The sequence below is a fragment of the Bombus pyrosoma genome, linkage group LG9, assembly GCF_014825855.1.
Source record: "Bombus pyrosoma isolate SC7728 linkage group LG9, ASM1482585v1, whole genome shotgun sequence".
Classification (NCBI taxonomy): Eukaryota; Metazoa; Arthropoda; class Insecta; order Hymenoptera; family Apidae; genus Bombus; species Bombus pyrosoma.
Window position 1 is genome coordinate 11,594,948 of NC_057778.1, and position 15,610 is coordinate 11,610,557.

The 15,610-nt window shown below is 37.1% G+C and overlaps 1 protein-coding gene across 5 annotated transcripts in view; it reads right to left on the reverse strand.

Moving 5' to 3' along the window:
* LOC122570624 (receptor-type tyrosine-protein phosphatase kappa) overlaps positions 1-12,531 on the reverse strand; it is a 118,864-nt gene extending 106,333 nt beyond the window's left edge. The window contains exons 1-2 of one of the 5 annotated variants that reach the window (XM_043733180.1): positions 12,124-12,530; positions 5,845-6,229 (exon numbers count right to left, since the gene is read on the reverse strand). The gene's annotated coding sequence lies outside the window, so the exon portion shown is untranslated. Of the gene's footprint in view, positions 1-5,844; positions 6,230-6,454; positions 6,729-12,123 lie in introns of those variants that run through there. The other 4 variants (XM_043733181.1, XM_043733179.1, XM_043733178.1 and 1 more) reach the window with 4 other exon arrangements.
* Positions 12,532-15,610: the final 3,079 nt, after the last annotated feature.

Sequence of the window (15,610 nt, forward strand, 5' to 3'; positions counted from 1 at the left end):
TTTTTCTCTTCCCTTTTTTTTTTTACGCCCGCTTTTACTCCTCCGTCTTCTCGTTTTTGTTCCTTTAGTTTTATGTTTCTTTTTCCTCATTTTTTTTTTTTTTTTTTTTTTTTTTTTTTTTTTTTTTTTTTTTTTTTTTTTTTTTTTTTTTTTCATAAATCGAACGATTATCTCGAGCAACGTTCCGCAACGAGCGTTTTGCTTTTATGTTGTTCCGCGCTCGTATTATCTGCGCTGACTGACTTAACGGCCTCCTCGAGAAATAGTGTCAAGGGATCAGTGTCATTGTCGGGTCTTCCACGCGGAGGCTACGCTTTCGCTCCTGGTAACAAGATCTTTCGACGATGATTGCGCACGATGTGCCCGCGAATGTTTCTCCTACTTTTACTTGTTTATTTATCTACAACTCGCGAGTTATTTGCGCGAGCCACGCCTTCCCTCGTCCCTCGATCACGAAAGACGAGAATTAGCTTTAAAATAGAATTATTTAACATTCAAAAATATTATTTTGATATTTTGTTCTTTGGGAAGAAAAGGACGAATAAAATGAAACTTATCTATAACTCAATTATATTTCAAGAATCGTGGAGAGCTTCGTCCGCAAAATTCCTCACCGACAGAAAGACGGAATACGTTTCCACTTGTAAGATTCTCCGTTATATACGCTGTATAAACGGTCAATAAAAATATCGTTTTATTTCATTATCTAATTGATAGAAGAATTTATCGACGATCGTTTTACGTTTCGCGAAATAAAAGTCGTTGAAAATCGAACAGCACGAGCAACACGAGCTGTACACCCCATCTGCGTGCACGTGTTTCCCTCTAATATTTCTATTCGCGTATTCGTCTCGCATCCAGGCTTTGCCAGTTGAATACCGAAGGCAGCTACGAGTAAATAAACTGGTAAATTTATGACAGTAAATTTCCGGCCGGTAAACATATCTATAAATTATCAACGACTTCCACCGGGGCGAAACGATAGTTGGGCTGTTCCAAGTACTTTCGAAACAAAATCGATTCGCTCTTATGAAATCCGAAGCCACGTTAAATTACCACTTTTACGTTACTTTCTACCACCAGTGATTTACAAGCGATCTGTAAACGAATCCTACCAATTGGTTGCGGTGTTTCCAGAAATTTCAAAGGCTCTTGCGTTACGAGCAAGTGTGTAAGAGGATTTTTGACATTTTCTCTTCTTTTAACTCTCGATCGTTACTGCGAATTTATTAGTCGTAAAATTGTCTAACCCTTAACGCTCCAGCTGTGTGTCTCAAACACCGCCAAAAGTAAGTAACGCGGTGAAAACACGAACAGTTTTCTACCGCGAGACCTGCGAACGCAAACCCGGTTTGCGTCCCAATGAATGTTTTAGAAAATTCCACACGTTACTCGATTATAATTAACATAAATATCGTAATCAAAGTTATATCACTTCTCAGATGAATAAAGCGTTTAATGTGTGAATGTAGCGTTTAAAATCTGACGCTTAAAAGCTTGCAAATCGAAGTATGATGAGACTAAGTTGGAGTTAGCCGGTCGATATTCACAATTAAAAATCGAAACGTTAAGAGCTAGATTAGGCTAATTGAATCGAGATTCTATCAATGATATTTATCGCTTGAAGCATAGAATATGCAAAAATACGAACAATACAAGGCAAAATGAAAACGAGAATGATATTGATCTTTCGTATTAAAGTAGATATTGGATTGGCAATTAAGTGATTGCGGATTTCGTCATTAGGTGGTAATGACAAAGTTGCCAACCCAATAAATTTTATACCGATCAAATTATTATAGAAATTATTGAGATACGTGTAATTTTGTGTGCTAGACTAGATTAGCCGCGTGGTAGTGACACGCGTATGCGAATACGAGTGTATGGAAGTATGCGTGTGCACAGCGTCTCGAAAAACAGATGAATGCGACTGTTCCGTTGTGATATGGAAGATGGTGAGACAAAGAGAGTACCGAGACGAGTGCAAATGTGTATCCACGAAGATCCTGGAAATCGTTTATTAAATAAATCTAAAACTATTTCAATATGAATTCTACGTGTAACCTTAGCGTTTCTTTACTCTTATTTCGGCGATTAAGATCCGCAATTCCCAAGATAAATACATTTTTCGGTATTCTTCCGATACTTTCTAACACCTGAACCATACGGTTGATAACGAGGCCTCTTGCAACGAATGCAATGTCTTTAAAATGGATATTCTCGCGTGTTAGGTTGAAACTGCTGTTCAGGCGCGTGCAGATGTGTATCCACGAAGATCCTGGAAATCGTTTATTAAATAAATCTAAAACTATTTCAATATGAATTCTACGTGTAACCTTAGCGTTTCTTTACTCTTATTTCGGCGATTAAGATCCGCAATTCCCAAGATAAATACATTTTTCGGTATTCTTCCGATACTTTTTAACGCCTGAACCATACGGTTGATAACGAGGCCTCTTGCAACGAATGCAATGTCTTTAAAATGGATATTCTCGCGTGTTAGGTTGAAACTGCTGTTCAGACGCGTACGTTTCGCGACTTAATAGCCATATAGGTTAACCGTGAAACCCACAGGTATAATTGCCAGTAGCGCAAATCGTCCATTATTCGAATTTCGTCGTTTTATTCCTGAGGGATCTTGGCCGGAAGTCACGAATAATGGATATGGGTGAGAATTCGTGAATGAAAGCGCACAGCCAACCGTATGCTCGCGTCAATCTTTCCCTGCTCGTGAAATAATTAACGAAGATCCTCCAATTCGCTCGTTTAAATAGCGATTAAATTATTATTTTGAAGTTGGGATTCTATTCGAACGAATTGTGTTAAAAAGACGACAGATATTAAAATAATTGAAAACATTACAAGATAATGTTTCATTACTATTCCAATATTGAATGATTGTCTATAAATACGCCTGATTTTATACTTGTTTTTAAATAGTTTTATGCCACGAACTTGGTTGAAATAATTATTAAAAGCTAGAAACTGGATACGAGCAATAATATATTTGAATAATTCATATTTCAAATACACATGATTTTCCAATCATAGTGAAACACTTTCTTATGTAATTAGAGCATCTGATCTCATAAAGAGCGCGATAATTGACCTATATTATCAGGGGAATGATCAAAGTTTACCGAAATTTTGCGCGCCAGGTATTCGATGTGTAGAACAACGATACAGAACATTTGAAAACAAATTTGTAGAAAGTAAGACATACAAAAAAAAAGAAATAATAAATTGCCATATGTCGATCCCTACAAGATTCCTGATTTAATTTGCTTTTATTATCATAATCACAGCTACAAAATTGCAAAACTTGAAATTACGAGAATAAAAATATGATACCACATGTTCGTGTTTAAAGAAACAAGAGAGCATAGATAAGTGAGTACTTATATCGACACGTTTGCGTCCTATTTAACGCGAAAGAGGACCAAATGACGATTGAAGCGAGGATTATACTCGCTTCAGCGTCGAAATTTCTCTAAGAATAATCTGGGACGGAAAATGATGAGGATTGAACGCGAGTAGTCATCGAACATGTACATATGTACAATCGTAATGATGTATTTTTCGTATGAAATGTTACATCACTAATTGGACAGCTGTTTCAATCCTCGGATACAAAATATCGATGTTCGATAGATGTCTGCGACTATGCGTACAGATGAAACGAGAACGGCAGAAAAGTATCGACAAGGCATATTATTTTTCGTGCGTATATAATGTACATATATATATAAGAGACAGTATATATACATATATATATTAATAATTGTTATCGATATATTATGAATATATATGCAAATATATCAATTATTTCTTAATACGGATTTTATATGTGCCAGATTTTATATTTTTATATATTTTATTCCCTGTGCCAGATCTCATTTCTAACAAAAATGCACTTGTACTACTTCTCCATTGAATAGAAAGCTCAATTGATATAAGCTATTTTTCATATTTGAGATCCTTCATTTTTCATATTTATAAAATGAATAATTTATGTCGAAAATCTTGAATGAATTTGAAAAATGTTTAATTCACGGTAAAGGAGACATACTAAAAGAAACGTTCTCAAGATTTGCCGTAACAGTAATCTGACAATATAACCATTGAATTGGACCCTTTTATAATTTAGAAACGAATAATTTTTGCACCCTCATTTATATGTCTCTTAAAACTTACGATCTTCTTCACCCTACATAGCATCTACATTACGTGTTAATTAAATAATATCTATATTAAATATGTAACTACTTTTATAGTACACTTAATTAACGCTATAATTAAAAAGCAGACGGGAGGAATAAATATTTCCACATTGCGATACCTAAATACAAAAATTACGCAAACTGAATAAGATATAAAAATATCAAGCAGAATAGAAATATGGTAATATAAAATAGAAGTTAAAATTATTCATTATTATCGGACTGTTATTAAAAAAAAAACTCATACCTCGATATTTATCCCCTTCCAGAAGATCACCCGGTATATGTACTCAAGTTTACACAACATCCGCGTCCGCATACATCGACTGGTAGTAGTTGTACGTTCCATGTTATATTCGTATATATCCGGTTTCATAATGGACAATCGAGATCGCAATAAAAGTATTGGCAAATAAGATTGATGCAAAAATAAACGACGTTCAACCGATCACAGTGATCAATTTTTATTTTTGAACCCGCCCGCCGCGATCTCTGTGTCGTACTACGTTCGAACACGTTCAGTATCCAAAACGGATAATCTGTACACACTCGCAACTTCACTGGCCATTTTAACCGTATCACCCAAGAATTTACGATCGATTATGTATTTGCGTATCCAGAATCTCGGCCGTGATCGCGTCTTATTTCAATAACGACATAAATCAAAAGTTTCAAACATCGCTGGGCTATTTTCGCGTCAGTGCACGCGCGAATAGTTTACTTTGACAATGTTATACAGTGCTGCTGATAACAGTGATAATAGCAATTTATCAAATATTGGTAATAACGAAGATGAATAAGTAATGATAAAACAGGTTGGGAATCGATGTATATCGAAATATCGATAGTGATGAAAATTATAGGTTAGCCCATTAATAATCCTAAGTCTATTAAGTACCAAGATTATAGTTTATCAGATAGCGTTACAAACGCCTTAACTTCTTTAAACCGTAGAAAATCGGAAAAATAGCGACGAAAAAGATATTAAACTTTAAAAGATATTAAACTTGAAAACAGAATTCGTTGATGTAATTTGATTATGAAAAATTACAAATAGAATACCGCGTTAATGCAACGTTGGCCCTCAATGAGTTAATGGTCACATAAGAGATAAAGTAATCATAAACGAAACCAATTTTGAAAGGAAGATTAATGTAATACACAGTTCGAAACGCTACGCCGATACACGTTAGTTTCAGACTTGTTACTTTCGCGGTGGCGCGCGCAGGGATACTGTCGGAGTATATAGAAATATCGATCGACATATCGAATCAGGTATCGAATAATCGAATCGCACGGACCATAATGAAAACGATAAAACTTGAAGTACAAGGAGTAATTTGTATTCGTTTTTACAGTACGCAAGTATATTGCTCCACGTGTATATAAAGTGTCACATAAATCCGACACTTTCGCGGGAATACATATATATCTACGCGGATCGAAATACCGGTGATCCATGCGCAGCGCCATACTGCTCGCAAACCTTATACACGTACAGACATGTCAAACTTTCCCTCACGATTAAAACGATATAAACGCCCAAACTATTACGACGCAAACATCCTGAAACTCTTACACAAAACAGGCTTGCAACAAAATTAGAAATTTCACAGTTACATACCTTAAGAAACAGACTCGCCAATAGAACGAACACTTCGACCGGCAGAAACAGCTTTCCCGCACGTTTCCCCGAAAACTGGACGCGCGCGTTTATAGGCGTGTACACACACGGCAACAATGGACAGTTGACACCTCTCGATATCCTGTGACGGGGAATCGATCGGAATCGAGATAAACAGAGATCTTTGTCGGATAAACGAGCACGATAGCGGACCAGCCACGGGACGGAATAACAAACCGAGTCCACTTTGTGTGTCACCGGTCAGCTTCCGCCAACTTCACGCCTGTGTGCCGGTTTTCTCAATGATCCATGATAAATCTCGTTCGATTCTTGTTTAATCTCCGTTAACTTGTCCTACGCCAATCGGTTGCACATATATGTATATCTATACATATATAAAATATTATTTATAATATTGTAGATAGATAATATATCTATATGTATATATATATATATCTCAACTCTGCAAAATTTCTCGACAGTCAAATTAGCTTTCGAATATATATGTATATATATATGTGTGTGTGTATGTGTGTATATATATACTCTTTTATATGTGCAGGATAAATCGAGACAGAGTAAGTGAGACAATATACGTATACATATATACACGAAGGGTGTGCGTTGACAGCGAGAACGAAAAAAGGCAAACACGATTAGCAGACGATGATCGGCGTGAATGGGAACCACGAGCGAATTGACGGGCACACGTCTAACACCGTAGTAAAGAGCACAACACCACCAGCACGACGACGGCGACGACGACGACGGCGACGGCGAGCGACGACGACGACGACGACGGCGACGGCGGCGGCACGAAGACGACGACGACGACGACGACGACGTTGACGGGCGCGAGGTCGGTGAGAGACTGGGCGACACGCGACGAGTCACCGTCGGCGATGAGTGGAGTCGCTCTGACGAGGATCCTGGGGCCATCAGGCTGCCCGTGAGGGGGTGGAGGCGCCGGAGCGTTTGGGGTGGGAGGGAAAGCAGAGAGAGAGGAATGCCGCTCGGGGGCGAGTACACGCCGCGCCGGGTGCGGGGAGTAAAGCGGCGGTGAGGTGGGGACCACGACGTCGGCGTCGGCGTCGCTTCTTTGCCGAGGGCGTGGTCCTGATCGCGGCTCTTCGCGAGTTCAGAGATACAGACCGGATCCGATACCGGCGCTACTCTCGACGCTGTAAAATTTCTCGACAGTCAGACTAGCTTTCGAAGACGACGATCCATAGTTTCCAGAGTCGAAGCGTTTCTTCTACAGGTTTTACAACGTCTTTCCCTTTTTCTTCGTCTTCGAATTGATTCGTGAAATTTGAATAAGGACGGGTGATAACGCAACATTTGCTTTCTCTTTGTTCGAAGATTCTCTGGAGGGGTAGTTTGGAAACTGTGATTATGTAAGATATTAACATAATGTCGTCCTTTCTTTTCCTCGGATTTTTTAAATGATACTATACGGCATGAACTTTGGAAACAGATGGATGATAGTAGAAGATTTGTTTCTTTAACGTCCTATGAAGTTTGCAACGAAGAATTACGTATATAGGATTCTTGGCTAGCGTCCCTTTTTAGTTTGTCTTCCTTAATTTTAATTAACACGTGTGGAGTTTGAAGAAAGATGGATGATAATGCAGAAGATTTCTTTTCTCTTTGTTGATTTCTGTATAATTTTTTCAAAGTTTTAAGGAAACATGTATATTGAATTGTGTGACCATGGTTCTTGCAATATGACGAGTTTCATAGCGTGGACTCTTATTCAATGTTAGTTTCTTAACATATAATAGTTGGAATTGGAAACAAATTTGAAGAATGGAAATGTATGTACATTAAAATTATCACGATTAATAGGATTAATATTTAGTAAATTTCATTGAAGTTATAATCAACGAAACATTGATATAATAAAGCACATACGTATTTTTATGTAATTGGATGACTGTTTTCTCTTTTGAGCAAACTTAATGTTATAAAACAAAAATGATTAAAACTATTACCATGTAAATCGTATTTATTAAACAGATTGAAAACGTAAATTAAGCGAATAAATTTCTGACTGAACATGAAATTTTGCGCAATGTTTCATTCAATATTCCTAATAATCTTCCTCGTAGAAGTTTTAATCCGAAAGCTTGCAACGTAGTTTATAGCGAACACTGATGCCAGGGCATTGCGGATAGAAGAAGTTTCTAGATAGATAGGTACAAATTATCCTATAATAATAACGGGAGAGAAATACGATAAGTCACACTTTTTGGTTCTATCGTTACAAAATTATTCTATTATTACTATATTATTATAAATTATACGAAAATAAATATTTATTTTTGCCACCCACGTCTGAATATCTCAAAAATTTAATTGGTATTTTTTAACTAGTATTCTTTTTTTTTTTTTATTTCAACTTTGCACTAAAATACTTCTTTTCAACTTGCCACGGTATCAAAATCACAAAAACGGGCTTATCGTGTGTCATCCATGCGCTTTTCACATGGCATATCTATACGATTTTCTTTTTTCATCTATATCGATCATTCGATAGAACTTATTCGATTGCTGACTAGAGCTAAAAATAACGATCAAAAGCACGAAACACCTCCAACGACATATTTTAGAATGTCTAGGTGAAAATATATTTTTCCAATGTTTCGATAAGGAACTTCTTTCGCAATGCCTTCGTTGAAAGAGAAACGGTAATCGCGTTGCAGTCAGGTCCCGAGATAAAGAGGTAACGCCGATGATACTTGAAGGTTCTTGTGTATTGGAATTGTTGCCACTTTCTTTCGGAAAATCTCTACTGACAAAGATTGAGCAGTACTACTGAAACGACACTTCCGCTTACAATGCACTTGTGCCAGCGAAAAAACCGCATAGAGACCAAATACAGGTGCAAAGTGGTTTCGCGTAAATGGAATAAATATCCGTCGCTTTAAAAGAAACTCGTTTGAAAATATTTTATCGTAATAAATTAGAAGCTTACCCCATCCGCTACGTTCATCGAATCTTTTGGCGAAAACATACTACGAGAAAAACAAATGATTCTTATATATCTGTGGGTATATTTAAGCCAAGAAGGTTAAATAAATAATCATAAACTCTGACTGAGTTGAATTTCAAAAAATGACATTTGTAATATGTTTCAGCGTATTTTTACTAAACTCAATTTCGTTGCCCCTTTATCTATCTCACATATACATGTAAAGTTCACATAAATAATTGGAAATCCAAACGCGAGTTCAAAAAATAATATTTGCCCAACGAAATAGAGATAGAAATAGAATCTAAACAGAAATTTATCGCACGGTTTCTGGCGACTTTTACATCCGGAAGAATTGAAATACGATAACACGGCGATTTTCTACTTAATTCGATTCACGAATTGACAAACAATCGTGCAGTGTGTAACGTTGCGGTTACTAACCCTCGGATTTCCCAGGCGGCCCGAAACAACCTGTGCCAAATACAGTTTAACACTGCTTGCATTTCAATAGGCAACAGCCTCTTGAAATATTCTACATTCTCATGCGGTGGCGGAGATTTGTATTTTTGCGAATCGATTTCCCGTTGAAGTTCCTTCGCCCTGCGTCGAAACAAGGCGAATATTTTCACGTCGAACCGATATCTTTTCCCTTTCCTTCTCTCCACGCTAAGCTTAATCTCTTCTGGCTTTCTAGAAGCTAATTTAAGTTTAATTAATCCTAATTTAATCGAAACAATCGAACAGGATAATTTAATTTCCTTTCGTCCGATATAAAAGAAACGGAGTACCTTTCGCGATACAGCCAGGTACGTTTTATTTGTTTGTTCTGTTAATAACACAGCATGACTCGATAGTTATTGTATCAAATATACACTCGCCGACTCCCTTGTGATATTCAGATTTCGCGTTGGAGAAGTTACTTACGATCATACGATCTCGTATTTGGTAAATTTGAATTATCGTGAAATACGAAGAAATCCTCTATTAAGTTAAATTGCAGACTTTTCGTATTTGCTTTTGCAAAAATATTTTTCTAATCTACAATTTTGATTCTTGAGCTAATTGTAAGTATATCGTTGTATACACGATCAACGTGACGGTGTTCGATAGTTCGATCAGGACAGAAGAGAACAGTAAAGTAAAAATGAAAGAAAAAGGTACAACGTTTAAGGGAAAAAGGACGGTTTATGGTCAGACGCGTGTTGCAAACCGCGTTCGTATCTTATATGGTTGCGTTCTTTTCAATATTTCTATTCGGAGTAATAAAAATCCTGACGTAATATACAAACTTGACGACTGGATTATTTGTTAATTTAGAAATTATTACTATAAATATTATTCATACTCGCATTACAAAACAAAGCTAATGAAACTCATTCTGTATGTTGGAATAAAAAAATCAAAATTTCTAAGATTAAAGAATCTACTTGGTGGAGTGACATGTGTCACGCGATAGACGACCAATGCTCCAGTATTTTAAAAAATTCGAACAATTTGCATCGGAATGGAACTATATGAAACGTCAAATATTTCTGTCATTTCAAAAATCTTGTTCATCTTGCCAAATTATTCCGGGCGTGCTTCGATAATTACGCTTCACAAAAACCGATATAGAAATCTCGTCAGAAAACCAATAGACAGGCTTTGATTACTTTTAGCAAATTATTACAAATTTACTTAGTATGCAAGTTCAACAGAGCCGACTTTAATGCGCTTCCATTGATCGTTGCTTCGAGCAATCATCGACGAATATTCATTCTTTTTTTTCATTTTTATTAATTAAACTCAATTTTCCTAAAATTGCTCGATATGAAACGCGACTTATCACCTTCATCCTCTGTACTCTTCAAGCAGAATTTGCCCAGATAGATAATTTACCACTACAATACGATTCTCTACCATAGATGCCAATAATTCTTACACTTTCGAGTCCTCTGTCCATTGCGTGCTATTGCCCCGGAAGCGTTAAACGAATTGCTTATTGTTGAAGGGAACAACGACGCTCAATGCCGTCCTGTTCCATACATTCCGTACGCGGTGTTATTCTCACCCGAACGAGGCATTCCCTTCTACGTTAAAGAGGCATGACAAATTACATTCAAGAGATAGCCTGGAAGAGAAAGATGTGGAAAAACCTAGAGTACAGAGCTGACCCAATTGGAACGATTCAACGACGCGGGGAAGGAAGATCGTTAATAAAACGTTTAGGTGACATGCTTGACGGTCCACGTCGGGCAAGGTTAAGCGGCGACCCTCGAACTTATAAATAACCACGAAACATTCCCTCGCGGAGCAACGCGCTGACTTCGATCGCGTAGATCGGCATCGAGCGCGTAGACGCCGCTACGATCTAATTAGGAGACTTTAATTGGGACGACTCGCCTTCTTTCCACTTGATCCACTCGGTATTTTCCAACTTTCCACACGCGTGCTCGATCGTGCGAAAAAAGGAGTGGGGGCGGTGATCTTGTGCGATTCAATCGCGCTGCATATACAGTGTCCCGTTTTAATCTACGTTTTAAGCACGTAAATTCAGGAACATTTGAAAGATTAAAGAGAGATTAAAGGATATTTTGAGAAGAAATAAACGAAGAATGTATATAGTTTTATGAACACAGAGTTCCGATGGAAAAGTACAAACGTGCCGAATCGCTTTTAATACCAAACACTCGTAGAATACCGGTGGAGCGATGATTAAGAAATGTCAATTTACGAGAAGCAAAGAAAATTAGATTACGCGTAAGAATGTTTTACACTCGTAACAAAGATCATTTTAATTGTCGGAAGTCTCAGTGCTGATGTATCTTAATATTTGTTTAATATATCTTGATAATTAATATTTGCTCACGAAAAAAGACTAACAGAGAACTTTCGTAACAAACACAAAGCGCTCGAAACTTAATTGGTACAACGATGTTTGACTGAAACGGTAGTATGTAGTAAAACTTTAATTGGCCAAGAAACAATCTGCAAACAGTATCATTAACGTTCTGTCGCGGGTTAAAACCATCCTGCTCAGGTTCCCAACTATCGCGCGTCTCGAAAGGCAAAACACACGATCCACTTCGAAGACACACCTCGTACATCTGCCGGAAACCCCCACGAAACTCGAGATCCGGTTTCTGGTTCCACTTAACGTGCACGTCACGACGTAACCAGAAAACGAACGTGCGCGTCAATTTCGTCCTCAGAAGTTTCTCACTTTCGCGCTCGATCCATGAACGAACAACCCCACGACCACGCCAACAATCAAGAAACACGGACAAGAGTAGCCTCTAATTGACAAGATTAAAGAACTTAACTCGTCAAGGTGCCTTTAATTAGACCTCCTTTGATGCCTCTTCTTTTACGATCGGTCCAACGATTCCATGACGAGTCTGATCGTTCTGACAGACCTTTGACAAGGGCGTTAAACTTGTCGTTTTCACTCCACCAAGTTGTATTCGTTTCGAGAATTCTCGGATGAGAGAGTTGAGGCTGGACGCAAATACGACGAGTTAATGACTCGAGACAACGCGTAAGGCTACTGGCAAACGGCCAGAACGGTGAAAATTCCACGAGGAATTGAAATTTTCGTTACTGGATCGGAAAATTCGAGGAGATCGGAGGAGAGGCTAGCGAACGTGGCCGAAGGAACGGCCACGGCACAGCTTATTGCGCCGCTTTTGCGTCCAAGCGGCAACCTTCGACCGGCCAGCACTTCTGGCTGTTTATCTCGTTTCGAATATGCGACCGACCGGACGTCACTGTGCTGGCAGAGAAAGATTAGGATCCAAGTGGGAACGGATTTGCAAAAATAGGCACGAGGAACTTGCCTCGATTTTACGACGCTATACTCTTCGTTTTAAGCGCTACCAAACAACCAAACGAATTTACCGCTATTCTATTCGTCTTTGAAATGAAACGTTAAATGATTTTCATATAAAATGAGCAAATATATAGTCGTTGAAATTTTCACTGAACAGTGACGAACAAAAATATTGACTAAATTTTCTTGCAAAATCCTGATCAAATCGGTGAAGCTTAACAATGTCCTATTCAATTTATCTGTAAGATAATTTTCAAGAGTAAAGTTTAAATAATTGAAATTAATATTTAAATTAATTTAGGAAATGAAACTTTTTCGTAAGACGCTTTCCGAGAAAAAGAAACTCGTAAATTTATCATACGCGCGTATCAGACGGATTCTTCACTAACTCAAGCACCTTTATTCTCTCCAATATTAAGTCTTAAACGGAAAAATCGTATTGCACGTTTTCGACTTATCTTTACTCGTAGAATGACCTCCTATCGATTGTTATTTAGTTGCGTCCGGTTTAGAATTAGCCAGGCGAAAAATACTCGATAAATTTTTTAACTCGATTTTCTCGAAAACCAAGCCGAGAATGAAAAAATTGTATCCTATATTTTTCCCCTTATTTTCCCACGAGGAATCACGTTGTTTCCGCTTTTACACGTCATTCGGTCGGGCCCTGCGTAATCAATTAAGTTAAACTTGCCACGATTTTACCACACTCTTCTTCCTTTTAAATAATTTCTATCAAACTGAATAATTGGATAAATTTCGAAAGATTTAAATAGATCATTAAATGAAATCGTCATTGGAATAAAAAGTAGAAAATTGATTCGATCTCGATTTCACTGTTCATTTCAGTTTATGGGGTCGATTCGACGCGTCGAAACTTTCCTAGAAACATCGTGTCTGATTTCAGTAACCGAATGAACGGATAGAATCCATTCTATTTTCTCGTCGATAAAAAGTAGACCTAGATTTAAGTGCTTTATCGCTAAATTCCAATTCAGCGGCAGCAATTAAATAAAAAATGAAATTAAATATTAAATAAAAAATTCGTAATCGCAGAAAAAAGTCGAAGAATTCGTAAGAACTTCGCGTCGCAGTTACAGTTCGATGAAAATCTAAATAACAAGAAAAAACAACAACAAAATAAGGAAAATTAAGAAATAATTCTATAATGTTCAATCGCCCGAGTAATAACCGAGTAATTTTAAATTAATATTTACCGTTGCGCTTGATCATTCGTTCCAGATAAATCGCGGAACATGATGAAAGCAGTCGAATAAAATTTAAACGAATAAGTAAAAGTATTTTCATAATTAAATTCGTTCTTCCCTATATTAATTTTCCAAGTTAAAAATGGATCACCCGGTATTTAATAGAAATGCTAGCAGAAAGAAAAAAAATATCAAAGTCACGCTCGACGATTTTATTTTCCACTGCCTTTAATCATCGTCGAATTTTTCTAAGCCAAATATTTAGTTATTCCAGTTGGATCTAGTCACGTACTGGGGAAGAATGCAATCACCTTGAAGTGAGAACGATAGCAATCGCACGATACCTCGACACTGTCTCGCGCAAGAACAAACAAGCATTTTTATTTGTTAAAAGTACTATTTGCTCCGAAGAAGGAAACAAATGGGCGCGTTGATTGTGTTTATACTACGAATTAGCAAATTGGGAAGAAAGGCTATAAAACAATTCTTTGAAGAAAGCAGAATCCCTTTATTAACATGGATCAAGCTTAATAACGTATCAAATAATTTATCTATCTTTTATTTAGCGATTTTTACCTATAAAAATATATATCCTCTACCGATACAGTTGTTTATGTAAATTATTAAATTCGTCTCAAATTATTGAAATAATTAACGTCCAAATAATTTTCAATATCGTAAATTCTGCTTCAATTAATCGGATGAACGCAACATCAACGGAATATATTTAAGCAACAACTGTTTATATTTGAAACGTTATTTGTTCGCGAGAAAAGAGAGTTTTATAATCGACTAGCGAGCGATTTCATCTAAAAATTAACGATTATTAATAAATTACTAATACGGCACGTCTCAGCCGTAAACGATCAAACTAGAAAGAAGGAAAAAGTGTTACATAAACACAGATCTGCAGACGTTTTACCAAAGAGTTGTAACATATTATATACGAAACCAAAAGGCAAGTGGACGAATATTATCGCGAAAGATGGGAAACATATCAAACGTGGTAAATTATGCAAAGTGAAACTCTCTGAAAAGTTCAACATGATCTCGAAACAGAATGTTACAGCGGCTGTTTTAATGAACGTTATTACCATATCGATTGTTCTAGTGAAAATTCGGCCCGGTTAATCGCGCCTTCGTCATCGACGGTGCACACACGCCTCCATAATATCCTCTAGAAGGTAATTAAATATAACGACCCTTAGTACGTGTAAATTTAATTAGCAGCTGCTGAGCCATATTAAATGGAATGAACAGCCGAAGTCGTAGTCCTGTTTGCTCGCAATCACTGAAACGGAATAACGAACTAAAGAGGCTATTACGCATTACCTATTCCTTGTATAATCTTCGTTAAACTAGATTAATTTATACATTAAACATTGTTTTTTAAAACGTATCTATCGATAATATCCTTGAAACACGACTCGTTTGATCGATTTAATCCTCTTGTGTAATTCTCGCAAATTAGCTCTGACTAAATGCCCAGGCAAGTGGATTCGAGCAGACAGCACGTAACAATTCCTTCAAACAAACGGGATTATTACGATACGATGGAATTTTATTCGAATTATGTTCCGAACGTTTACTACGGATGTTGCGTATAGTTTACAAATCGTTAATTCGTTCTGGTCGAAATTGTAGAAATCTCGGTGCATTATGTGCTTTCTTAGAAAAACATCAAAAATTGAGATACGTTGCTAATAAAAGTTGGATGGTCGTCAAAGTCTAAAAATCTTGTGTCGTAAAAACGTTAAACCTCCGTAGTCAAATGGA